This window comes from Pelodiscus sinensis, chromosome 5 (assembly GCF_052426305.1).
Source record: "Pelodiscus sinensis isolate ZL-2025 chromosome 5, ASM5242630v1, whole genome shotgun sequence".
Lineage (NCBI taxonomy): Eukaryota > Metazoa > Chordata > Testudines > Trionychidae > Pelodiscus > Pelodiscus sinensis.
This window is the reverse complement of record NC_143056.1, coordinates 117,110,640-117,135,203: the sequence shown is the minus strand read 5'-3', so window position 1 is coordinate 117,135,203 and position 24,564 is coordinate 117,110,640. Positions and strand designations below refer to the sequence as shown.

At 43.0% G+C, this 24,564-nt stretch overlaps 1 long non-coding RNA gene across 1 annotated transcript; it reads right to left on the bottom strand.

Moving 5' to 3' along the window:
* Positions 1–1,140: 1,140 nt before the first annotated feature.
* Positions 1,141–23,790, bottom strand: LOC142829014 (uncharacterized). The gene is made up of 3 exons (XR_012903228.2): positions 23,600–23,790; positions 17,863–17,938; positions 1,141–1,697 (listed from the first exon to the last, which is right to left on the bottom strand). It is a non-coding gene; the product is annotated as an uncharacterized LOC142829014 (long non-coding RNA).
* Between the last annotated feature and the right edge of the window lie 774 nt (positions 23,791–24,564).

The following is a 24,564-nucleotide window of genomic DNA, read 5'->3' as shown; positions in this document are numbered from 1 at the left end:
ATCCAATTGCTTAAAACTAGAGATTGGTCCGGTCTGGACACTGGGGCTCTGTAAACTTCTGAAGACTGTTTAGTGTAAGAGGATTTCTTCATCAAATTACAGAGGAGAGGATCAAGTGCAAAGGTCTGGGGCCTGATATGCCCCCGCCCTACACCGTATATTGGCATTTACAACTGAGCAAAATGAGTGCAAAGAAAGTGTACATCCCTACTGAAACAGGGCACTGTATTCTTTCCCCAGTGGCATCTGTTACAGGCGTAAATGATGACACAAGTTTGGGATTTCAGTTTGTACAGCTTTATCAGAATTTCTCCTAGTGGAACTTGGGGGCCATTTTCAGAAAAGTCCATTCTGGAGTGAGTCAGCCGCAAACAGAAAAGGGCTTTCTACCAAAGACATTTTCCTGATGCTATTCTTTAAGGGTATGTCTACACTACAGCGTTAATTTGAGTTAACTTAATTCAAAATAGTTAATTTGAATTAAGCTAATTTGAAATAATGCATCTAGACACACAAACTATTTCGAAATAGCGTTTTGCTATTTTGAAATAGCACGTTCACACTGAGTGGACCCTGAACCGAAGTTAAGGCTGGCCGGAACCAGTGCCGGCAGGGCATCAGGTTAGGGTTTTGTGTGTGGGGCTGCTGCCTGAGGCTAACTGAGCTCCATGCTTAAAGAGACCCTACCCCCACCCCGGACAGACAGTTCTCAGGATTCCCCACTTGCTTGTCTACCTCAATGAGGGACAGCAAAGCAGTCCTGTCTTGGAGTGCCCTGAGTGCCCGCATTCTGGACACCACAGCACTTGGCCACACGGAGCCAGAGCTGCCCCTGGGCACTCCAGTGCATCTCGTGGGGTCGTTGCCATCAACCCGGCTGCACTTGGTGCAGGCTGCCATCCAGGGGGTCCATCAGGGGGCTGTCAGGATCCAGGAGGCCCTGCAGGAGAGCGTCCACCCTGAGGAGTGCCTTCAGAGCCTCACCAGGGGATCGTGCCCCATTCCTCCCTCATGTCCTTCCACTTACACCTACCTAGCCCCCTTCCTGATGTCAAATAAAATACACTTTTTTTCAAAAATAGAAACTAGGTTTATTGAACAAAACTGGGGGGGGGGGATGAACCTCTGGGGAGACTGGGGAAAGGAGGTGGGAGACAGGAGGAGAGAGGGTGGGAGAGGGGAGGCCGAAAACTGGGAGGAGGGAGCTGGAAGGGGGAGGCAAGGAGGAGGGGAAGCTCAGCGCTTAGGGGTGGGGATCTCATCGGGCCACATGTCTCCCAGCACGGCGGTTGTGGGGGGTCTCGGCGTCCCCAGGGGGATGGGGAGGAGGATGTGGAGGTTAAGATGGGGGGTGTGGAGACTGAGGAGGAGATTGAGGAGGGAGAGGCAGGAGGGGGAGAAGAAGTGGGAGGAGGAATGGTAGCTGGGGGAGGCAGCAAGCGCTGGACTGGTACAAGGCAGCACGTTCTACACCAGGGTCTGCAAATGGGTACAGATGGCACGATCCTGGGCAAGCAGCTCCCTCTGGAACTCCTGTTCTTCCTGTGCCCGCTGCTCCATAATGTGGGTCAGGGCTCGCAGGGCTTCCAGCTGCTGCTCTCGGTACCTCTGCCGTGTTGCAGTGGTCCTGTGGAGCCCTCGGGTGCGGAAGCATGTCCCGGGCGGGGTGGTGCGCCCTTCACGTGCAGCTGGTGTGGCTGTAGAGAAAGAAGAGAAGTGGTCAGTTCTCCCTGGGGACACAGTGGGTGAAGCCCAGGCCCCCTCTGCGAGGTGAGGATGACCGTGCCCTGCACCATCAGAGCCGCTGTGCTTGCATAGAGGCCATGGTCAGAATGTCCAGCTATCCCCGGGAGTGGGAGCTGCCCCGAGACCGCACCCTGCCCCTATGCTGTATATAGTGTGGGTGAGGTAGGGGGGAGATGTTAGAGAGGGCTTGTGAAGGGCGTCCTGCTGTGTCCCACCCCGGGGTCAGGAGCATGTCAGGTCTCTTCACATATGCGTGTGGCTATCAGGCCATGGCCCCTGTGTGGTACGCAGCTGGAGCCACCTACCCTGGGGTGGCACGGCACGTGCTTGCATATGCACAAGTTGCTGTGTGATTTGTGGTAAGCAAGGCCCATGCGCGCAGTCCCTGGTATCCCTCCCCCACCCTTCGGGAAAGGGATAGTAATGGCACTTACATGGTGTGACCTCCCCGGATGACCCAGGCGACTCTGCTGATGGGACAGCTCGGGTGTCCGGCCAGTGTGGCACCCTCCATGGTGGCTCCTCTGCGCCCTGGTCAGGGACCTCCGGTCCCGGCTCGCTGCCCCCCTGAGTGTTACAGACCGTCCCGCCCCCCAGGATGTGGTCCAGTGCCTTGAAGTAGGGGCAGGTGTCTGCCCCTGCTGAGGAGCTGCCACAAGTGGCCCTGGTGTATCCCTGCCGCAGCTCTTTAATTTTCAGGCACACATGCTCCTGGGTGCGCCTGTGGCCTTTCTGGGCCTGGTGGCAGCTATGCGGCCATAGACAGCCACGTTCCTCCATCTAGTGTGGAGATCATGACTATTAGGGGCCTGCCCCCAAACCTCAATGAGGTCCATGATCTCCTCACTAGTCCAGGAGGGCACGCGGTGTCTGTGACCCCTGGCTGGCTCCTGGGTACTGGGGGACTGAGCAGGGGACGGCTTGCTGGCACGTATGGTGGGGCCACTGTGTCATGGGCAGAGACTGCTGGCAGTCCTGGATCTGGCACGTGCAGTCTGGCCAGAGTCTACCCCTTTAAGGACTCTGGGGCTGGGGGAGAGGAGAGGAGTTTTCCTGGTTTGGCCCAGAGTGGCCACCAGGGGAAAGTGGAAAGGGCTGGAGGCCAGCTAATTCAAATTAAGTGTCTACACAGCACTTATTTTGAATTAGCTATTTCGAAATTGGCATTACTCCTTGTAGAATGAGGTTTACCAAATTCGAAGTAAGCGCTCTGCTATTTCGAATTAAATTTGAAATAGCGGTTTGCATGTATAGATGCTATTAAAGTTAATTCAAAATAATGGCTGTTATTTTGAATTAACTTTGCAGTGTAGACATACCCTATCTCAGATAAGTGATCTGGAAATGACACATCAAGCATTTGCATTGTACTGGCTCAGGAGTGGTGCCTTTTGGCATGTTTCAGAGCACTTGAGACTAGAAATAAGAAAGTCATTGGTGTTTGTTTTAAAACAGAGTTTAGAGAGGGCGTGCTGCATATTCCATTCTGCAGTATCACAATGTTCAAGAGATTACTATGCTGCAACTGATTCTATTTGACTTTCAAATGGGCTGGGGAGCTTCATCATCTCCTGGGTCTATTTCCTAATTTTGGTTAATACCCAAATTCTTTTGTGTTCATCCCTGTTTATGCCATCCATCCAGCCATCATTTGTGCTTAAAATCCCATTCTGACTTCTGAGTGAGCCCTGGAATGTCTCCATCTTTAATGGATAAAATAACAGAGTCTGTCTGTTTTGCCTTCAGCTCAACCTACTGTCTTCAAGAGATATGATATGCTGGGAAAGCGGCCTAGCGTCAATCTGTTAAGAGTTGTGTTGTAGTGTTCACGAGCATTTTGGCTGGAACTTCTCTGCTCCTAACCTGGGAGAGACTATATATTTACCATCCATTTGTCATGTCTGTTCTTTACTAGCCTTGGGCAGTGGGAGTTATAAGATCTTTCTCCGTGCTGGCCGAGCAACTGACAATATGCTGTTTTCTGTGTGCTGGAATCTTTGTCCTTATTATGGAGCCCCCTAATCTGACCTCAACAGAGACCACACACGGGTGTCTCTGGATGGGAGGGAATGTATGGAATGTTTTTCAATGAGCCGTTTATGAAATTCTTTCCTTATACGTTTTTCAGAAATTCTTTAAATTAAACAGCACAAACATTTCTTAAAAGGAGCCAGAGTTCATGGGAGCTCAAATAGAGGCACTTGCTTTTAAAAACATTTTTTACAGGAAAAGGGAGAATAAAAGAAAAATAGAGATGTACATGGAAAAAAGTATAATTTCCAGTTGAACACACACACACACACTGACTTCATTGGGTACTGAATTGGACCCTAAGTCATTAGCTCAAATGCAGCTTGTGTCAATGGTGAGTGCAAGCCATTGGTGTCTGATGTGAGCTCCATTAAATATTTGGACAGGTGCACATGTCACATAACATCTGGCACCCTCCTAGGTAGTCTCAGGAGAGAGGCTACTCCAGAGGCAAAATAACTTCTTCACCATTAGGAGTGGTTTCTCCAGTCGGTGATGAGGCAAGCATGTTGGAACCTTCAGGGCCTCTGCATGGTTCATGGCTATTCAATGAATATCTGGGACCTTTAACCAATATGGATCATTCTATCAATAGGTCACTAAGGCTATGTCTACACAGCAGCGTTATTCCAGAATAACTAACGTTATTCTGAAATAACTGCTTATGTGTAGACACAGATTGTTATTTTGACATAATGTCAACATAATGTCGAGCTGGAGGACTGCTTACTCCAACTCCTGTAACCCTTATTGTACAAGAAGTAAGGAGAAGAGTGCTCTATCTTGAAATAATTGCCTTGTAGACTTAAGATTTTGACTTATGCTACACAATTAGTGTATCTCAAGTTGTGTAGCTTATTTTGAGCTTAGCCCTGCTGTGCAGACATGCCCTAACAGTATCAGTTAATGGTTTAACTGGGAGAAATCCTGACCCCATTGAAATCAATGAATAAAACTCCTTTAGACTTTAATTCAACCATGATTTCACCATTATACAGGTTGAACTTCTTTAATCCAGGACTCTCAGGACCTGCCTGGTGCCGAACCAGAGAACGTGCCAAACCACAGGAATTCAGTATTGTCTAACAGCACTGCCAACACTTGCACTGCTTCCTGGGCTCTTAAAAGATATTTATGGGTAAATTAGAGCTAAATAACAGCACAGAACACTGAGAGCCAGGATTGATGGCTATAAGCAAATTTTATGGGACTGTGGGAAACTTGGCCATACTCAGGATAAGTGGACATCCAACTAACTACAGTAAAATCATACCAGACTACAGAGGCGGTCAGATTATAGAATGACAGACTAGAGAGGTTCAACCTGTATTTATTTTTAATTTTCATGCCATCTTTTATGCCCTTTATGATTCAGACTAGTTTCCTCCCCTTAATTCTGATCCAAAGCCCACTCAGGAGGACACAAGATGCTGAAAACGGCAGGATTCTTCCCAGAATGCTTTGGATTATCTCCTTCTAATGAGGGAGTTTACATTGTTTTATCCCTATTGTGGTTCTCTCTCTACAATCCCTATGTGGCCAACTATCTTTCCCTCCAAATGGGTAATCCATTCCTTTAAAGGAGCTTCTCATCTTTCCCCTTAATCTCTCCTGTCTTCTCCCTTCTCTGATGCAGCTGACACCTTGTCTGTTCTCCCAGTGTCCCAGATACACCTTGTCAGGGTAATATTTGACTCTTCTCCATCATTCTCTCCATCACATCCCAGCTATATCATCATTATTATTTGTAATACAATAGAGCTTAGGAGCCTAACTTGCATTTCAGGCCTGTGATGAGGTGTACCAGGCATTTGCTGCCCCCTGCTGGAGGTCCCACTAACTAGTCACACCCCACTAAGAGACCATGTCCTTTTGGGGAAGAAAAACACTGAGTTCAGTCCTCCAAGAACTGCATATAGAGAGTCCTGCAGGCAGAACCAGTGAAGATTGGTTCTAGTGGCTAGAAAGGCAAAGAATGGGCAGAAACCAATCAGAGCCCAGCAGGCAAGATAAAATGGACAGCTGCTTTTTCCAGCTGAAGGTGTGATGGGGGTGGAAGGAACTCCCTTATATTAACCCAAGAAATCTGGCTTGTTCACTATATACTTTGATTAGGTCAGGGAAGAAATGTTATTTTATGCTGTGGAATTTTAAAACCCAGAGGGCATTTTTATTTATATATCCATTTACTGCTGTAAAATCAGAGCTGCTTGGTTCATGAGACACTCCTGTCAGGCACCATGCTGTGCAAATACATAATACCAGACCATCCTTGCCCCCCCACCCAAAAGCTTCTTATAAACAGAAAAGAGGGTGCAAGGAGAAAGAGACAGAAAGAAAATTGCTCAACTTCACACAGCAAGTCGGGCAGAGCAAAACATAAAAAACGGGTCTCTGGACTATTCACTACACCACATTCCCTCTCAAAAATCAGCACCTTCTCCCCTTTCCCAACTGGCTTGTCCTTCCTTGGGCCATGCTTTTTCCTTATAAACTATAACTCCTTCTCCCCTGGCTCTCTGATACTCCCACTCTGGTCTATTTAAAACACCATGGCTAACGTAATTTTCCTTTCTCCCTGCACCGGCCATATCACCTCATCCCTCAGTGCCCTCAGTGATTTCCTCTCTTTGAGCCTCTCCAAGCTGCAATGTATCTACAAGGTTCTCATCCCTGTCTACAACTCTGCTGTTACTTATCATGGCTTAGGATCTTCACACACATAATAAAATGGGGTGCCTGTCTCAAAGAGTTTGTAATTTAGGTAAACAAATAAATATACAAACACCATGAAGGAGCATAAATGAGCAGTTAAATACTGTAAAGCCTGGCACAGGTTAACTCTATTGTACAGATGGTTTGAGCACCTTCCACAAGAGAGGGCAAGGATTAGCTAGAGTAGTGGTGGCCAACCCATTTAACAAAGAGAGCCAAAACTGGTGGAGAAAATGCGAAGAGCCACACCAGAATTGTCAAGCAAAAAAAATGCTTAGGCTTTTTGGCCATATCAGGCTCCAGTCAACGGCCGCCATCTTGGGCACCATTTTGAATTGCCGACCCAGTGAGCACTGGGGAGATGGAGAGAGGGGCTGGGGGTCGTTGGGGGTGGGGTGCAGGAGCAGCTTCGCAAGCCAGACTTTTGTGAGGGGAGATCCACACGCGGCTCGTGAGCCATGGGTTGGCCATGGCTGAGCTCGACTGTTGGAAGAAGCACACCTAAAGGAGGGAGAAGGTGTGGCAAACCTGGTGCTGGAAGAGTTTCTAGGGGAAGAGCACATTGGGAAGAAGGTGCAGAGATGAGAGTGGGTGAAGGACAGGAAATAGGGAGGGGAAATATGTGGTGTAGGAAAATAAAATTGGTGAGACACAGATCAGGAGAAACTCAAGAGTGGAGACTTGCATTTCGTGAGTCAAGAGGAAATAAGGTCTTCCCTTTATCTTCTGTTTTTCAACTGTTACCAGAGTTCTATATAAAGAACATACATATTCGGGAATCTTAAGTGGGAATAATTTCAAACCACCTTAGTAAATGCCCAAAATGCCACAGTTGAGAAAGGTGGCCATATTAAAAAACTGACCTGGTGCGTAGGGGAAATGAAGGCAGAGTGATCTAATACAAGGAGCAGTGGATAGAAATGAATGTAAATCAGAAGCTAGTAACTGCAGAAAATTGATAAAGGAAATAAAGAGACATCTATGGCCAGCAGAGTTAAGGACAATAAGGAGTTTTAAAAATTATATGAGGAATAAAATGAATCTTGACTATGGTCTGAGTGCAGAAAAGGCAGAAATGTGCAGTACATATTTCTCTTCTGTATTTGGGGAAAACCAGATGATTTAGTCTCATCATATAGCGATGATGCTTTCTGTATATCATTAGTGTTTCTGGAGGATGTTAAACACAAGCTAATAAAGTTATATGCAGTGTTATATCTGAAGCATAAGGTGGGTAAGGTAATACGTTTTGTTGGACCAAATTCTGTTAGTGAGAGAGACAAGCTTTCAAGCTTACACATAGCTTTTCTTCAGGTTAAACGTTTTTAAATGTAGAGGTTCAGACAGCTTGCATCCAAGAGTTTTAAAAGAGCTGGCTTGTTGGCATGTAAATGTTGATTTTTCAATATCAGTGTTGGAGCATTAGGGAAAATTCTACAAGTCTGGAAAATGCTAATATTGTAACAATTTTTTAAAAGGGGGAAATAGGAGGACCTGGATAATTATAGTGCTGACAATGATGCTGAGCATGTTTGATGCAGAGGCTGATATGGCATTTGATTAATGAAGAATTAAAGAAGGGTAATTCATGCAAATCAATCTGGGGTTACAAAAATAGATCCTGTCAAATTAACTTGCAGTTTTTATGAGATTACGAGTTTAAAGTTGATAACGGCAATGTTGACATAATATACTTAGAATCCTATAAGATACTTTGCACTGCACAACTTTTATGTAAAAGCTAGAATTGTGTAAAATTTGCATGGCACACACACAATTAAGTGGATATGTCTGCAGTGGAGGTATCAATCCTTCACCCTATGCTATTTAAACATTTTTATCAATGACTTGGGAGAAAACAAAATCATAACTGATAGAATTTGCAGATGATACCAACATTTAGGAAGCAGTACTTAAGAGGACATTTCAATGATTCAGAGAAATCTGTATTTCTTTATACACTGGGTGCAAGCAAACAATGTGAGTTATAATATAGCTAAATGCAAATGTACACTACACATCTAGAAACAAAAATATAGGCCAGAAAGGGGGACTGTATCCTGGGAAGCAGTGACTCTGAAAAAGATCTGGGGATCGTAGTAAATAATGAGTTGAACATGAGCTCCCTGTGTGACACTGTGACTGAATGACTAAGTGCAACCCTGGAGTACATAAACAAAGGAATCTCAAGTCAGAGCGGGGAGGTTATTTTACCTCTGTTTGGCACTCATGTGACCATTACTGGAATACCATATCCAGTTCTGGCATCCACAATTCAAGAACGATATTGAAAAATTGGAGCAGGTTCAGAGATGAGATACAAGAACCACCAAAATATTAGAAAACATGTTTAACAGAGAGAGACTCAAAGAGCTCAGTCGATTTGGCTTAGGAAAGAGAAGGCTAATAAGGAGTGACTTCATTACAGTCTATAATTATCTACATTGGGAACACATTTAATAAGCTCTTCAGTCTAGCAAAGAAAGGTATAACATGATCCCATGGCTGGAAGTTGAAACTAGATTAATTCAAACTGGAACTAAGATGTAAATTTATAATTGTGAGAGTAATTAATCATTTAAACAAATTGCCCAGGGTTGGGGTGGATACCTCATGACCTGAAAATTTCAAATCCAGCTTGGATGTTTTTCTAAAAGAAATGCGTTAGGAATTATTTTGGGACAATTCTCTGGTGTCTGTAACACAGGAAGTCAGACTAATGATGCCAATGATTTTAGTGGTCCCTTCTGGCCTTGGAATTATAGAATCATAGACAGGGCCCTACAGAATTCATGGTCTCTTTTGGTCAATTCCATGGTCATGGGATTTTAAAAGTCATACATTTCATGATTTCAGCTATTTAAATCTGAAATGTCACAGTGTTGTAACCCCCTCGCCCCTCCCCTCCTTTTTGGGCCAGGGACCCTACCATTACAAGGTCATTCTAAAGGGGGTTGTGTTCCCTCTTAGCTGCAAGGCAGCACAGCTTCACTAGTGATTAATCAGCCCTGCCCAGTCAGAAGCTCAGGGCTCTGTGAATGAAGCTGACTGACTGTGTGGGGCTGATTAATCCTCTGTGAAGCTGTGCAGCCGCGCAGCTTTGAGGGAACACCGGTTGTGGTACTGCTACCCTTACATCTGCATTGTTGCTGGAGGTGACGCTGCCTTCAGAACTGGGCAGCTGCAGAGCGGCAGCTAGTGGCAGAGCCACCAAAAGTAAGGATGGCATAGTATAGTACTGCTGCTGTGAGCAGCTGTTATCATAGAAGGAAGGAGGTTGCCCCTCCTCAGAAAGCCTATTGTAGCCCTACCCACTCACTGCTCTAAGCCAAGACCTCTCCTGCTGTTCCCAGCACTCTGTCCTGGCTGACCCAGGCTGTCATTGGCTGGCCAGCGTGCCTCCCGCAGGGACTCCGGGCAGCTAGTGTAGGGTCATGCTGCCCACCTGGTGCTTGGACCATTCTGTGTAGCCAGACAGTGCATAGTGGCTGGGGACACTATCACTTCGTGCTCTGGGGCTGGGAGCACCGCCATCTAGTGCATCAGCAGAGGGGAGGAGGCTAGACTCCCCCAATAGCCAGGTCACCCAAGATTGCCACCCTTACTTCTGTGCTGCTGCCACTCAGCAGTTGCCATATGACAGGCACCCAGCTCTGTGCAGAAGTAAGGATGGCATTACCCCAATCTCTCTAAATAACCTTATGACCACCCTTTGCCGTCAAGCCGCCAATCTGAGAATTGCTCCACCATGAAATCAAAATAGTTTAAGGGCCACACAAAGGGCCAGATTTCATGGGGGGGAAAACAGATTTCATAGTCTGGGTTGAGTTTTTGTGGCCATGATTTTGGTAGGGCCCTAATCGTAGGGTTGGAAAGGGATGCAAGGATCATCTAGGCCAGGGCTACTCAACTTTGGAAGCCCTGGGGGCCACAATGATACTCACAGAACATGCCAAGGGACACAACTTAAGTGTGGTTGCATAGACATGCAAATATATATGCAAATAGCTTCTTTCACACTGAAGGTCATGAATACAAAGATTAAGGCAAGACTATACAACATGCAGGCCCCATGTAAGTCAGTTCTGCCAATATAAATAAAATGCAATATTTACCCAATTTCCACCCATATGACAGCACTTTTAATGAACAATGACAATCCAGGAATTTAACTACTAAAACACATATCAACAGAAGATCATTATATTGACTTGCCATTGTGGAATGTGTTCCCAGTGGAGGCCATGTTCAAAGGATCCCACCTGCGGGCCCCATGTCGAGCCACGGGTAAACCCAAACCACGCCGTGGGCCGGAAACAAATGGGCCGTGGACCTCACGCAGGCTGCATGTCGAGTAGCTCTTGTCTAGTCTAACTCCTTGCCAAGATGCAGGATTTGTTGTGTCCAAAACATCCAAGACAGACCGCTATCTAGCCTCCACATATAAATCTGCATAGTTACTATAAAGTGTCCTCCAGGGCATGTAAAAATATGTAACTCTGGTGAGAAGGTTCAATAAAGTTGTTGTAAGACATTTCAGATATCTTCCTGATGGTAGCTCTTAAGCCTGTTGTCAAATGTAGCCTCCCATGCCCAGCTTTCTGACCTATATGCTCAAAAGAGATTCCATGATTCTACCTGGGAGAACTGATTTAAATCACCAAGAACAAATTGTTGATTTAAATCAAGTTCCTCAATGATACTTCTTCACATATTTCTTAACCAATGGGGCAAAACTGATCATGTCAATTTATAGCTCAGATCAGCATTTTACAACATCTGAGAAGGTTTACTTGGTATAATGTTTTTAGATAACTTGATATTTATTAATTTAGGAAAAACAGGTTGAACCTCTCTAGTCTGGCACTCTCTGGTCTGGCAACATCCATGGTCCAGCATAATTGTAGTTAGCTGGATATCCACTTATCAAGGGTGTGGCCAAGTTTCCCGTGGTCCCAAAAAGTACGTTTACAGCCTCCAGTCCTAGCTATCAGTGTTCTGTGCTGTTATTTAGCCCCAATTTATCCCCTATATGTCTTCTAAGAGACCAATAAGTAGTTGAAGTGTTGGTAATGCTGCTAGACGATATTGACCTCCCATGGTACGGCAAATTCTCTCTCTCTGCACCGGTCAGGTCCTAAGGGTGCCAGACTAGAGAGTTTAACCTGTAGTACATAACACTTATTACTTGTGTCATGCTGCAAATGCAGCAGCAGTACATTAGAAATTGTAAGAACAAAATCACAAACACAATAGAACTTATATTTTGTTAAACAAAATCTTAAATGTTACATAAATGTTTCACATTTGCAATTGCAGCAGTCTCCTGAATTGCTGGCTGAAGGCTTTTCCGAATTTTGTTAACTGTAAGGCTACATCTAGACTGCAGGCTTCTTGCTCAAGATGCTTTTATCAGAAGAGATCTTCCTCAAAAAGTTCTTGCGCAAGAGCGTGTCCACACTGCAAAAGCGCATCAAAAAAGTAATGCGCTTTTGTGAAAGAGAGCGTCCAGACTGCATGGATGCTCTCTCGAAAGTAAGCTCTCATTGGTATGCACAGAATGGCCACCAGGGCATCTGTGCTTTTTCCTCTTTCCTCTTTTTGCACAAAACCCCCTATTCCCCATCCCCACACGCCTTTTTGCAAAATAATTCTTTCACAAAAAGGAGTTCTTCCTCATAGAATGAGGAATACCTATTCCAGAAAACCCCCTTTGTTCCTTTGATTTTTTTTGTGCAGAAACATGCTTGAGATGTGGATGTTCTGTGAGTTTTTGCAGAAAAAACAGCTGGTTCTGCGCAAAAACGCTGTAATGTAGACATAGCCTAACAGACAAGTCTTCAGAACATTAAATATACAGTGTCCTTAAAACTTCTACAACTAGCTCTCATCTTCCTCTCTCCTGAAACAGAAATATGAGTTTTCCTGCTTTTTCAACTCCCAGTGACTTTCTTAGATTTGTGTGAATAATACCAGACAATGAAAATATTCTCTTTGTGCTTGCAGAGGAAGCTACTGCTGTGAAAAGCTGGCTTAGCAACTGAAGGAATTCTGTTTCAAGGTGTCTGACTAATTATTCCCACCAATTCAAGGGAGTGACTTTGTTAAAAACATCATTTGTAAACATGTAGGTTGTATCTACATTGGCCCCTATTCCGTAATAGGGATGCAAATGTAGCACTTTGGAATAGGCAAATCCGCGGGGGATTTAAATATCCCCCACGGCATTTGCATTAACATGGCTGCCGCTTTTTTCCGGCTTGTAGATAAGCCGGAGAAAAGCGCCAGTTAGGACGCGATCCTCCGGAAAATAAGCTCTTTTCCGGAGGATCTCTTATTCCTACTTATCTACAAGCCGGAAAAAAGCCGTACTGATTATATGGTTTCACTCCAGCCCTGAAATTTATTATGACTGGTATAATGGGGAAGTGATTTTGAGATGCCCATCACATGGTAGAAGCAGCATCTTCAGAAGATAGGGTCTACCATTATATCTGGGGTTAAGCATGTTTGCAAGAAAATGAGATGGACTGAGTATTTGATCCATTCCCTTTTCTATTGCCTGTAGTTTAACTTTCTGGTAAGTTATTTCTTTTGTCAATGTCTCTTGAAATCCCTTCCAAATTTCGACATCAGCAATGCAGCAGTAATTTCTCAACAGTTTAAGTCTATAGGTTTCAGTATACTGAGCATATCCTCTACATTTCTCTTTAATACAATATTAGATTCTCTGAATGAGATACTTCCATCTATTTAATTATGATTTTCTTCACAAAGTTCTATGAGAACAGGCCAATTCTTAGTAAATTCAAAACAATCAAACCACAAAATTCCATCAAACATTTTGAGGGAGAATTAGTTTGATTCCTTCTGCTCTGTTCAGAGAAGCTGAAGCAAAATGGTTGTTATGGAAGTATTTTGCAACTTCAACTACATTTTCTTTTATCCTGTGAAGACGTACTTAAGTCTTCGGCTACAAGACACATTAAATAGGCGCTGCCGCCATATGTTAGTTAGGAGCATCCTGCTGGTTTTTTCCTTCTAAGTATCACTTTGCCATTTTTTGCAGGATTGTGGCTAAACTGTGCACATGTTTAATTTTTGTTCAGTTTATTACAGCTTTCCCTGACACGTCTTTTAAATATTCTGTTATGTGGGCATTTCCCCCTGTATGTATTGTTTCTGAAAGAAGCAGCCCCATCTTCTGTTGTCACACTGGCACACATTACTGGACCATCATGTACATTGCTCCCCTTTTCAAGGCTTAAATTGGCAAATTTCCCCTCAGTATTTCTTGCACACTATCCAAGTTCCTTCTTGTATGCTGTATCAAGAAACCTTCCATCAATGTCTACTTTAACAGGTGGAGTATGGCCTGGTCATAAGGACTCAACCATGTTAATGAAGGTGTTTATTATTAACAGTGCAAAAAAGAGAATTTGTAGCATAAATACACCAAGCAGTATTTTTATCTATGGCTTGTTGGTATTTGCTGGTCCTTACTACAAACCCATCCATGGTGGTGTTTTTTCTGGATGATTGAAATCTTTTGTTTGCTACTGATACTTTATTGTCTGAAATATGTTTAGATGTAACACTGCTTCTAAAAGACTCTGAAATTGTTGCAACTGGACAGTCTAAGTCTCTTATGTTTAAAATTAAAAAGGTTTGGAATAGTCATTTTTCACACACTAGTATTTAGTTAATTATTTACATTTTTTTTTAGCAACGATGCAGATCTAATTCCAAGTCACCAAAAAAGCTAAGAGTGCACTTAGCGTGCACTTAATTTTCTATTAAGTCCCATTGAACACACTGGCACTGCTGTTTTTTGAGAAAACAAATATCGGATGGGGTTTCCTTGGGAAAGCTGAGTTATGCTGAAGTAAAATAGGGAAATAGACTTATGGCATCACTATTATGGCTCGTGACTATGATGTTTCAAAATAAGGGGTGTATATTATGTAATATAAAATGAGAAAATGACACTGAGACAACTGCCAATATTTATCTTACTGCTGCTTTCTGCATTATATACTTGGGTGATAGATTCTAAACCTAGTTAATTAACTAAACAAGCCATAAGGATTTGCTATGCCAACTTTTTTGTTTCTAGCAACATACAACATAGCAAACAGCTTGGGAATTTACTTGATAATCACTTATACTAAAAGGGGAAGAGAGAGTCTTGAAGAATAATGGTTACAAAGTGAATTATTTAAGTTACTAACCAGATCCACCCTGATCTTCAGCCATATCCACATCTTCATCCACATCATTTTTTCCCAATAAGAAGTTTTCCTTAGGATGTTGCATTCTTGCAACTAGGCCCTGCATCATCACCTTGAACTACTTACACTTAACCCATTTTCCTTTTTTACCTAGGAAGACATTTCTTCAAAATATTCCCAGATAGAATCTCTCTTATGCCCAGAAGCCATGTTTTTCTGTGGCAAAAGTGTGGAGGAATATAGGAATCTGTGTGTGCTGAATAATGTGTTCCCTTTTCTTACCAGTCTACTCCACTGTTCCTTTCTACACTGCCTCTGTCCTTTCCTTTATGTTGTCTCTATCTTTAAGTCAACATTTTAACTAACTCTTCTGCTATGTGTGGCCCAGGTCCACCAAGAGGTAAGCACAGAATAAAAACAATCCTATCCAGCCTGTGTCCTCTTTGCACCTGTTACTTTTAAGTCTGCTGAGAAAAAGAAATTGGAAGTCCAGAACTTTCAAGAAGCAAGAGCTGGTAGTTAGGCTGGACAGACTAGAGCCATTCATTCATTTTTATGAGACTATACGGGCTACATCTACACAGCGATGTTATTTTGGGATACCAGAGGAATCCCAAAATAGCTATTCCATGTCTTAACAGCATGCCTGTTATTTTAAAACATAACATGCTCGCTCTTCTGACGTCCCTGTAAACCTCATTCCACTAGAAGTAAGGGACATTTTGGAATAGGAGGTTATTTAGAAATTGACTCAAAATAAGCTAAGCAATTTTGCATAGCTCAAATTGCATCGCTTATTTCAAGCTACAGGTTCAGGCTGACACAACCTAAGCATATGTATAGCAGGTTTGTGATGAGATTTAATTGTGACTTGTTTTTTACATGAGAAATTTAGTATTTTATTAATTTTAAAATATAAAATATTATTTAAATTTAAAAATCAGATTTTTTTTCATTAAAAATTATTGTTATCCACCCTGTATTCTACCTATCAAGTGCCCATCTTCAAATCCCCTCCTAAAACCTGTTTCTTCCTAAGGTCTTTCCTGTGTGAGTCTCCTCCCCATTAACCTCTACTCACCATTTCTTAAATGAATTGGAGTTCTGGGATTCTTCCTCTGTGTCAGACACTAAGTGCTTATGGGGTGGAGCTGTGTGGCTTATAAAGTGCTGTGTGCATTTACAGCATTGTATATTTTCATTAATTACTATTAATGATCAATAATTCATTATTCTTCCTTGAAGCACTTTCACATTTCCCTTAAGGCCTGTATTGTATTTGAAATCCTTCCAGCTGATGGTTGCCAATGTTATTTCACATTGGAAGTCAATATATCTCCATTGAAGATAATAGAGTTACACCAGTATAAATGACAGAAGCTGCAGTTTGAGACAAAAGTCAAATTCCTGCCAACAATTAGCTCTAAAGCAAAATCAAGTATTCCTGCTGTAGAAATGTCTATGAATTCCAGGAAGATTAAGTTAGAAATCAATAGAGTGGGCACAGGAAATACAGTAATTGGACAATAACAAAGGATCAAACAAAACAGGAAGCCATCATAGAATTTTAAAAAAAATCAGCAAAGTGACTCTTGCTAAAGAATTAAGTTCAGTGTTTGAAGAATCAGAGCAAAGGAGTCCTAGAGAAGTTCTATTGTAAAGAGAAAACCAGAATCCCAACAGCTTCAAATTTAAGCTCCAAAGTAACTCACTTGGTTTTGGATCTAGATTAGATCCAAAATTAGTAGATCCTTTGCCCTGCTTTGATCTCGACTGAGCTGAAATCCACAGCTAATGGAGTTTTAACAAAACGTTTTTTAATCAAATGCCAAACCGTTCACAGGAAAGGATCTGGTCTGATGAATTTCCGAATTAAAAAAATGTTTTGGGTTTTTTTTTACATTTTCTAAACAAAAAAAACCCAATTTTCAGTTCAAACTTTTCAATAGCAAAAATATGAAAAACTAAAAAGTCAAAATCAAATGAAATATTTTCAATAATTTTAAACTAACTTTTTAGATTGATCTGATCCAAATAAAATTTTGAATGTTTGCTTTTTTAAAATGTTTGAGATTGTGATTTTTCATATCCATACTAAATCTCTCTCAACAAATTTCAGAATGGGGAAACAATTTCTCACCCATTTCCACTGAAATCTTTTGAGAAGAAGAGTGGTTAAATCATGAGATATCTAACCACTCCCTTAAGCAGAAGACTAGCTAATTTGGCATCCATTTATGTTTGTAACCATCTGTCAAGCAGCTGATAACAGAAGATGACTTCTGGTCGATACAAGATGGTGAAGGAGCCCAGTTAGATTTTTCTTTCATCTGGCCAGGATGAAGTAGTTTGTTTCTCTTTTGCATGTGTTATTGGGAACTAAATGCCACCAAGAAACTGTGCTGTTCATGTAAGAATATAAAAGAATTTCCAATGCTACGTGGAACCTAAGCTGAGGATGTTAGAAACTATACTGTACTCAAAACGGGGTGATGACCTCATTGCCAGCTTCCAGGCACTGAGTGAAGATGTCCAGCTGTCTCTTCAAAGAGGATTATAAAGCTGCAGATCATTCCAGAGGCGGGAGGGTGAAGTTAGGGAAGAAAGAGGGAATGGCAAACAGCATTAGCTGATTCAGAGTGTGTTTATTATGGAATCATCAGGAATGGGGAAAAATACTGTGTCAGGTCAATTTATCCATCCCTACAACTCATGTTAGGAGTCTTCCCTAGATTGTGTTCTTCAAACTAGCTTTAATCCTTGGAGGATCAGGAGTGAGAGTCACAGCTCAACACAGAACAAATGTGCTCTTTCCTTTGCCACAGCAGCACAGGCCTCATCTTACCTTCCCACCTCTCCTTCAACCTTTGTGAAAGGTGGGCCACCACTGGGTCTCCCCTTCCAGTGCAAAAGACAGGTCAAGAATTGGTAGGACAGACCATCTGGGGAATGCAGACTGGAGGTTCAGTAATGGTACTACTTACTCCAGGCAAGTGTCCTGCCCTTTTCCCTTCTGCCAGAAATCCTGCTTTTATTTCCCAATACCTGTTTCTACAGACAGGTGGTAGTAATCAGTTATCTACCTGGGAGCTGTCTGGTTTTCTGAGGCTATAGGCCCAATATCACAAGAAAGGCTTACATTCAGCAGCAAGGTCCCTTTGCTCTGCCACTTTCCAGCACAGCAGGCTAGAAAATGTGTTGCGCCTCCATGTAAACTGAAAAAAAAAATCGGAGAAATGTAATGAATTAAATATGGAAATGAATAATGCACTCGGTAGAGTGTCCTCTGTGTCATGTTGAGATTCAATTCATTTTATGCTGTCTCCACATGATCAGTTTTCAGTATTTATGTGTTGGCAGACTAGGACTGCATCGTAGAAATTGTCAGGGAGGACTGGAGGTTTAGCCATCTGGGTAGGGGACAGTGTAGTCTTTTAGGAACTGGGGAGGCATTAACAGTGTTACAATGCTGACATTCAAACTGTCATCTTTAAATGTTAGACTATGTGCTGAAGGGTGTGGGGGGGGGGGGCGGAGAAGAAACAGAGAGGTGAGCTCATACCTTTCAGAGCCATTGTCCTAGTCTCTCTGCAGACGCTGGAAGATAATGGGATCAGTTGCTTTGTGTTTGTTTGTTTTATGAAAGCTTAGGTTCTAGAGCTGAATTGTGCAGAGTGGGACAAATTCCCTACCCCAGTGGTGCACAACCTTTTTTCAACCACAACCCCCCTATACTCATGTTACAACCCTCAAGATAATTTGAGCAGTGCAGTGCTTAGATCTGGCCGGCCAGGGGCTGGGCCCAGCCATTGGCAGCCCCCCAGGAAGACATCCACTACCCCCTTGTGGGTCGCGACCCATGGGTTGTGCACCATTGCCCTACCAAATGGTATTGCCTCAGAAGGTAAAAACATAGGGCCCCAGATTCTATAATGGGGACTCCAACATGACCCACCTTATATTTTGTATATGATGGAAATCACTTCAAACCAGCATCTCCCCCCCCCCAAAAAAAATCCCTATTTCCAGCAAGTATGTGGGGTAATTTATGTTTGTAGCTGGAATTTTCAAAGGAGACTAAGTTAAGCATCCAAATCCTATTGAAACTCAAAAAGCTTAACTCCTGTTTGGCTTTGAAAATCCCTTCAAATACTTGCATGTATAATCTTGCCTCTACCCCTATATCCATGGAAGGATATACTTTACCGTACTTGCAAAGTACCCCCATTGCATGGTGTGAAACATTTAGTTAAGAGATGGAAGAGGAACCCCTTTAAGAGGGGAAGCGTTGGGTAGGCTGACTATTATGTGCAACTTTTTCCCAAGGGATGGATTCTTTCTTTGGGAGAACTGAGCCTTTGATTAGCAGAGGATAGTGCAGATTGGTATAGGGGAAATGTGTGGAACAAGCTTGCACAGAACCCATCTGCATTATACCATGCTCTACCCAGTGTTATCAGTCTTTTAATTTCTCCCCAGCCTTCATTCCACACTGACCTCCAATCTATGATGTATATGTAATCACTGACAAGTTATCTGTATAACAATAGCATGTCTTGTGGTTTACATGTCTTGTCCTTTGATAGCCACCTCCCTCCCCTGTTTTGATTGTCCTCTGGATGTGTTATGTCTCATTTTGATTGTAAGAGCCCTGGGACAGGGTTCTGTAATTGACTAAGGAACGTAATGAGCCTCTCTGTTGTGGTATAAATAACAAACACTGTGTACACTTTGCATTCCAAAACTTCAGGCCATGGATTTTTAAAAGGAGTGTCAAGGTGGTCTTGAATGCACACACGAGCAGATGGAAACGAGTGCACGACTTCACTGTGTCAGAGAGCAGCAGAATTTGTAGCAGCTGTCTTCCAGGCTGTCATTGCTGCACACTCTCATGCAATACCAGGATCCCTGTGTCACCACTGGTATGTTCCCTAGGACACCAGCTAACATAAGACCCATCACAGCAAGAGGCTCCTTCCAGACTGAACAAAACAAAAGGCTAATTCTGCCATTCATTGTTCAGTCAGATTCCTAGGGAGACAATCTAGGATGACTAAAGTTTAACCATCCTCTATTGGCTTCTATAGCGAGGAGGGTCACCATACAGGAGTCAGCTAGTGACAGCTCTGATGGCAGAGGCCTGTCCCCTAAGAGCAGGAGTGGGACCACAAATCTACAAAGGCCAGCAAGATGTTAGACATTCGCATCAAATATGCAAATCCATGGACATAAAACATCAGGATTTTTGAACCTTCAGCCCTACAGCCCTCTGTCATTCCCAGGAGGGAAACCAATGGTGACACATGAGTGCTCACAACAGGGCATAGCATTTTTGGTGTGTTACAAGCAGTCAACAACTGGCAAAATCCTTCATCACATGAGCATGACTTGTTTGGCAGCCATCTTTACTCAGCTGTTTCCTGTACACTCTCACCGCTAGGTGGCGCTATAAAACTGTGCATGTCACACATTCCACTTTGGCTGAGGAGTCCCATGCTAGTCTCTTTGCTGCCAAGAATTGCACCCTGCATCCAAACCAGGCTGAAACACAAACTCGGTTCATGTTCATGGGGTGCAGATAGGACTCTCTTGGGTGTTGCCAAGTCTAGGCCAACAAGACACAGAAAGCTAGTTCAGATGCTAGTCATCCCAGGGCTATTCTCAGAGTTCTTTCTGGTTGATCCCATAGTCATCCATGCAATAATGCCATGCATGACTGCTGTAGAGAGGTTCCAGGGATGAGCAACAACAGTTCTTTTCTGGGGTAGTAATTTTCATAGAACCATAGAATACTAGAACTGGAAGGGACCTCGAGAGGTACTCAAGTCCAGTCCCCTGCCCTCACAGCAGAACCAAGCACCATCTAGATCATCTCTGACAGGTGTGATGGAGATTCTACAACCTCCCTAATTTATTCCCCTAAGGTCTGATCCTGATGTTCTTAAATATCTCCGGTGATAGAGATTCTACAACCTCCCTAATTTATTTCCGCAAGGTCTGATCCTGATATTCTTAAATATCTCCAGTGATGGAAATTCTACAACCTCCCTAATTTATTCCCCGAAAGTCTGATCCTGATGTTCTTAATCACACCCAGCAGCACCTTCCTCAGTAAACAGTAGTCTAACAGAAGTAAACAGGATTTTGTAGAGTGAGTTGCCACCTCAACATGAATAATGAAGTCACAAAATGCCACCCTTAGACTTCACATGCTTTTCAGTAATGTGAGACAAGGGGAGGAGGCTATTGTGATTGAATGTGGGATGTGGTAGCCATCAATGGGTTACTTCTCTCAGTTTAAATCCAACAACAACCAAAGAAATAAGTACCAATGAGGAATGTAACTTTAGACTTCTTCTACAATACAAACTGGAATTTCGTGAATTATCCCCAGATTTGAAGTCCGCCCCCATGGCTTCTCTTCTGTCTTTTACAATAAAAAATTGCTTTCCAACTTCCTTGATGGGGGACAATGAGCCAAAACAAGCCTGGAAGGCACAGTGCAGTGCTGCATTTTGGGAAGTCCTCCCTGATGTGTTTTGATGACCTGTGTCCCCCTTCAAACAATTTACTGATATTTGTGGGGTTCCCCCTCTAATGTTTCCTATACTTTCTTGAGGAACCTCCCCAAAAGTGCATGGCAGTGAATGGAGGGGGTAGCAATTCCTTAAATTCGTCAGGTGATGTCCGTTATGTAAGACTGGAGAGTTGTTGTTAGGAAGGAGTTTGGTCTTCTTCTGAAGTATTGGTCATGTCTGGAAGGAGTTTGCCAGCTTAGATGGACCCAACAATCCAGTCTGGTATGGTAAAATTTAAGATCTTTGAAGCCTGAAGCTATTTCCAAACCACAAATTATTTCCAGAAACTGAGAGGCTCTGGTGAACAGGAGGAGGGAAAGCCAGCACGTGGCAAGCTTGACACAGAAGAAAAATCCTTTGCAATGAAGTCATTGCAGAGAAAGTAAACTGCTCACAAATCCTTTTACCAGAAGAGTTTGGACGCAGAGCTCCCTAAATCAGCAATGGCATGCAACAGATAGAGTATGAAAGAAGGGGGTTGTCAGTGTGAAGGTCTGAGGTCTTCCACTGAAAGCTCTGTGTGTGTGAAAGAGACAGAGATTCATTGGGAGACTTAGTCCATGTGGGCCCGGTTCCAGAGCCAGGTTAACGGAAGAGTGGAGTTTTTCACAGAAAATAGAGTCAAACCATTGCTTTATCAGGTTTGCTGTTCACTAAACTTTGCTTAACTTGTGCAACAATTCCTGGCTCCTCTGTCTGGCCTTCACCTTTGAATAGTACTGATTAGCTGGTACCTAGCCTGGCATATGAGCTGCAGCTCTGTTAGATCTTTCTCTTCTTTATCTCATGGGGTTGGCTATTTTAACCCTTTGTTTGAGAAAGCCACTCCTCTGGTTATAGGTGAGCTATCGCTGAAGTTTCTTAAATAGACACTCATCTTTTTAAGGTGGGAAGAAAAGATAAGTAGACTGCAGACCTCCAGAGTTTAGACTTAACTCTTCAGTTATTGGTGTTACTAAAACTTTGAGTTAAATTAACATCTAGAAGGCAACCCCAACTTCCACGGAGGTAGATACAGGACAAGCACATAGGGAGAGGCAGCTCCGACTCTGAAGAACTTACAAAGGCAATAGACAAGAGTGAAAGAGTGTGTGTGGGTGGGTGGGAGGTGAGGGGCAGAAATAGAAGCGTATAGATGAAGTGACTTGGCTAAGGTTATCTAGAGTGCCAATGGCAGTGCTGCAAACAGAGCCTTTGTCAGGCAAATAGGATCCATGTTTCCAATGGAATGTCCTATCCAGGGGTCAAACCTTGTTAAACACAGGATTAAGGTTTGCCCTGTGGTACCTCATGCCCTTCTAGAATGTGAAAAATGGCAAAACATAATGGTCTAAAGACCAGGAAATGAAGAATTAAAATAGCACATTCAAATCCCTGAAAACCAGGAAGTGTATTGTTAAGGTGTATTGTAATGCCACCTTAACTCTGCCCAACATGTCATCAATACACTTAATAGCACTCTGTGTTCACAGATGCTACAGAACTCTCTGGGCAAAGAGCACATGAGAACAGTAGGGATACGTCTACACAGCAACATTATTTCAAAATAACTAGCATTATTTTGAAATAACTTAAGTTCGCATCTACACAGCAGGCAGTTATTTTGAAATAATGTCAAAATACTGTCAAGCTGGAGGACTTCTTACTCCCACTCCTGTAACCCTTACTCCCACTCCTGTAACCCTCAGGAGTAGGGGAAGTCGGAGGAAGAGTGCTCTATTTCAAATTAAGTGCAGTGTATACGCTTCCAATTTCAAAATAAGCAATTTCGAAATAAGCAATGCAATTGACATAGCTCAATTTGAGTAGCTTATTCCGAGTTAAGCCCTGCTGTGTAGATGCACCCAGTCTAACACCTTCTCTTTGCTATGAAAAATAACAGGCTTAGGTGAAGTACAGCAAATAGGAACTACCTATACTTGTCCTGCACTGAAATACAACTCATCGCAGGATTGCTAAATGTGGGAGGATGAGGTGAGTCGGCTGTATCTGAGGTATCCCTCCCTAAGCAACCCAGATGTGGATTACAAACACTATCCCAAGGAGGCATAGGAAAATTCAAGACAGTCCAAAGAAGCATACATATTTTAGAGCTCTTAGAATCGTCCACCTTTAAACAGGAAGCAAAGAACAACTGTAACTGAGGTGGAGCTGAAAGTCAGAGAGTGGCAGCCATGTTAGTCTGTAATTTTAAAAACAATGAGCAGTTGCACAAATATATTATGCCATGAGCTTTTGTTGGTAAGATCCACTCCATGTTCATGCTGACGGCACAGAGATTCATTTCACTGAACTCACCTTACAATTTAGTTTCTTCAGATCATGGTTGTGGGGTCTATTGTGAAGCAGACTATGCAGAAGCCCCGGAGTAAATGAACCTGGAACCTGAACTTCCCTATCCTCATTACTTGGCGAGAAGGTAATTCCTCTAGGGTAGGGTTGAAAAGTTCTCTCTGGTGTATGTGGAAAGGAGACCTACATTATGTCTGTCTCTTTCATGCTTTTATCTAGCGTGTCAATAAATAAGTTTATCTCTCTGGTCCTCATAGTCCTTCACCCAGCAATTTATTCACCACTCGACCTCCCCCACAAAAAGTAATCAATAAATAGCTATCCTAGCAATTCTGATCAAATAATGCAGGGATTGCATTAGTTTGTATATCCAGCCATAGATTTCACAGACACTTTCAGTAAGTGGCCAGATGGGGCATCAATCCTGAAAGGACACTCATCTTAGTACCCTTCAAGGGTGCATCTACACAGCACCCTAAACTCGAAATATGATACGCAATTAGCGCTATGCAATTTTGAAATTTGGCATGTTTACACAGTGCCAAATTTTGAAATACTGTGCTATTTTGAGCCATACCTTATCCCTCGGGCAATGAGGTTTACCAGGATGGCAAAATAGTGCACCTGTTATTTCAAAATAACAGGCAGCTTGTGTGGATGCGGGGTAGCTATTTCGAGTTACCAACAGTAACCCAAAATAGCCGGGCAGTATAAATATACCCAAGAGAATAAACTTGTGAAGGCCCTGGAATGTGATTTGGGAGACCTGGGGTCAATTCCCAGATTGGCCACACACTTCTTGTGTGACCTTGGGGAGTCATTTCATCACTCTGTGCTTCAATTCCTCCTCTGTATGGGGGTCCCATTCTCTCCCTCTGTATTGCTTGTTTATACTGTAAGCCCTTTTGGTCAGGAACTTTTGCTTCTTATATGCACAATGGCTGACAGTTCTTTTGGGACACATCCATCGG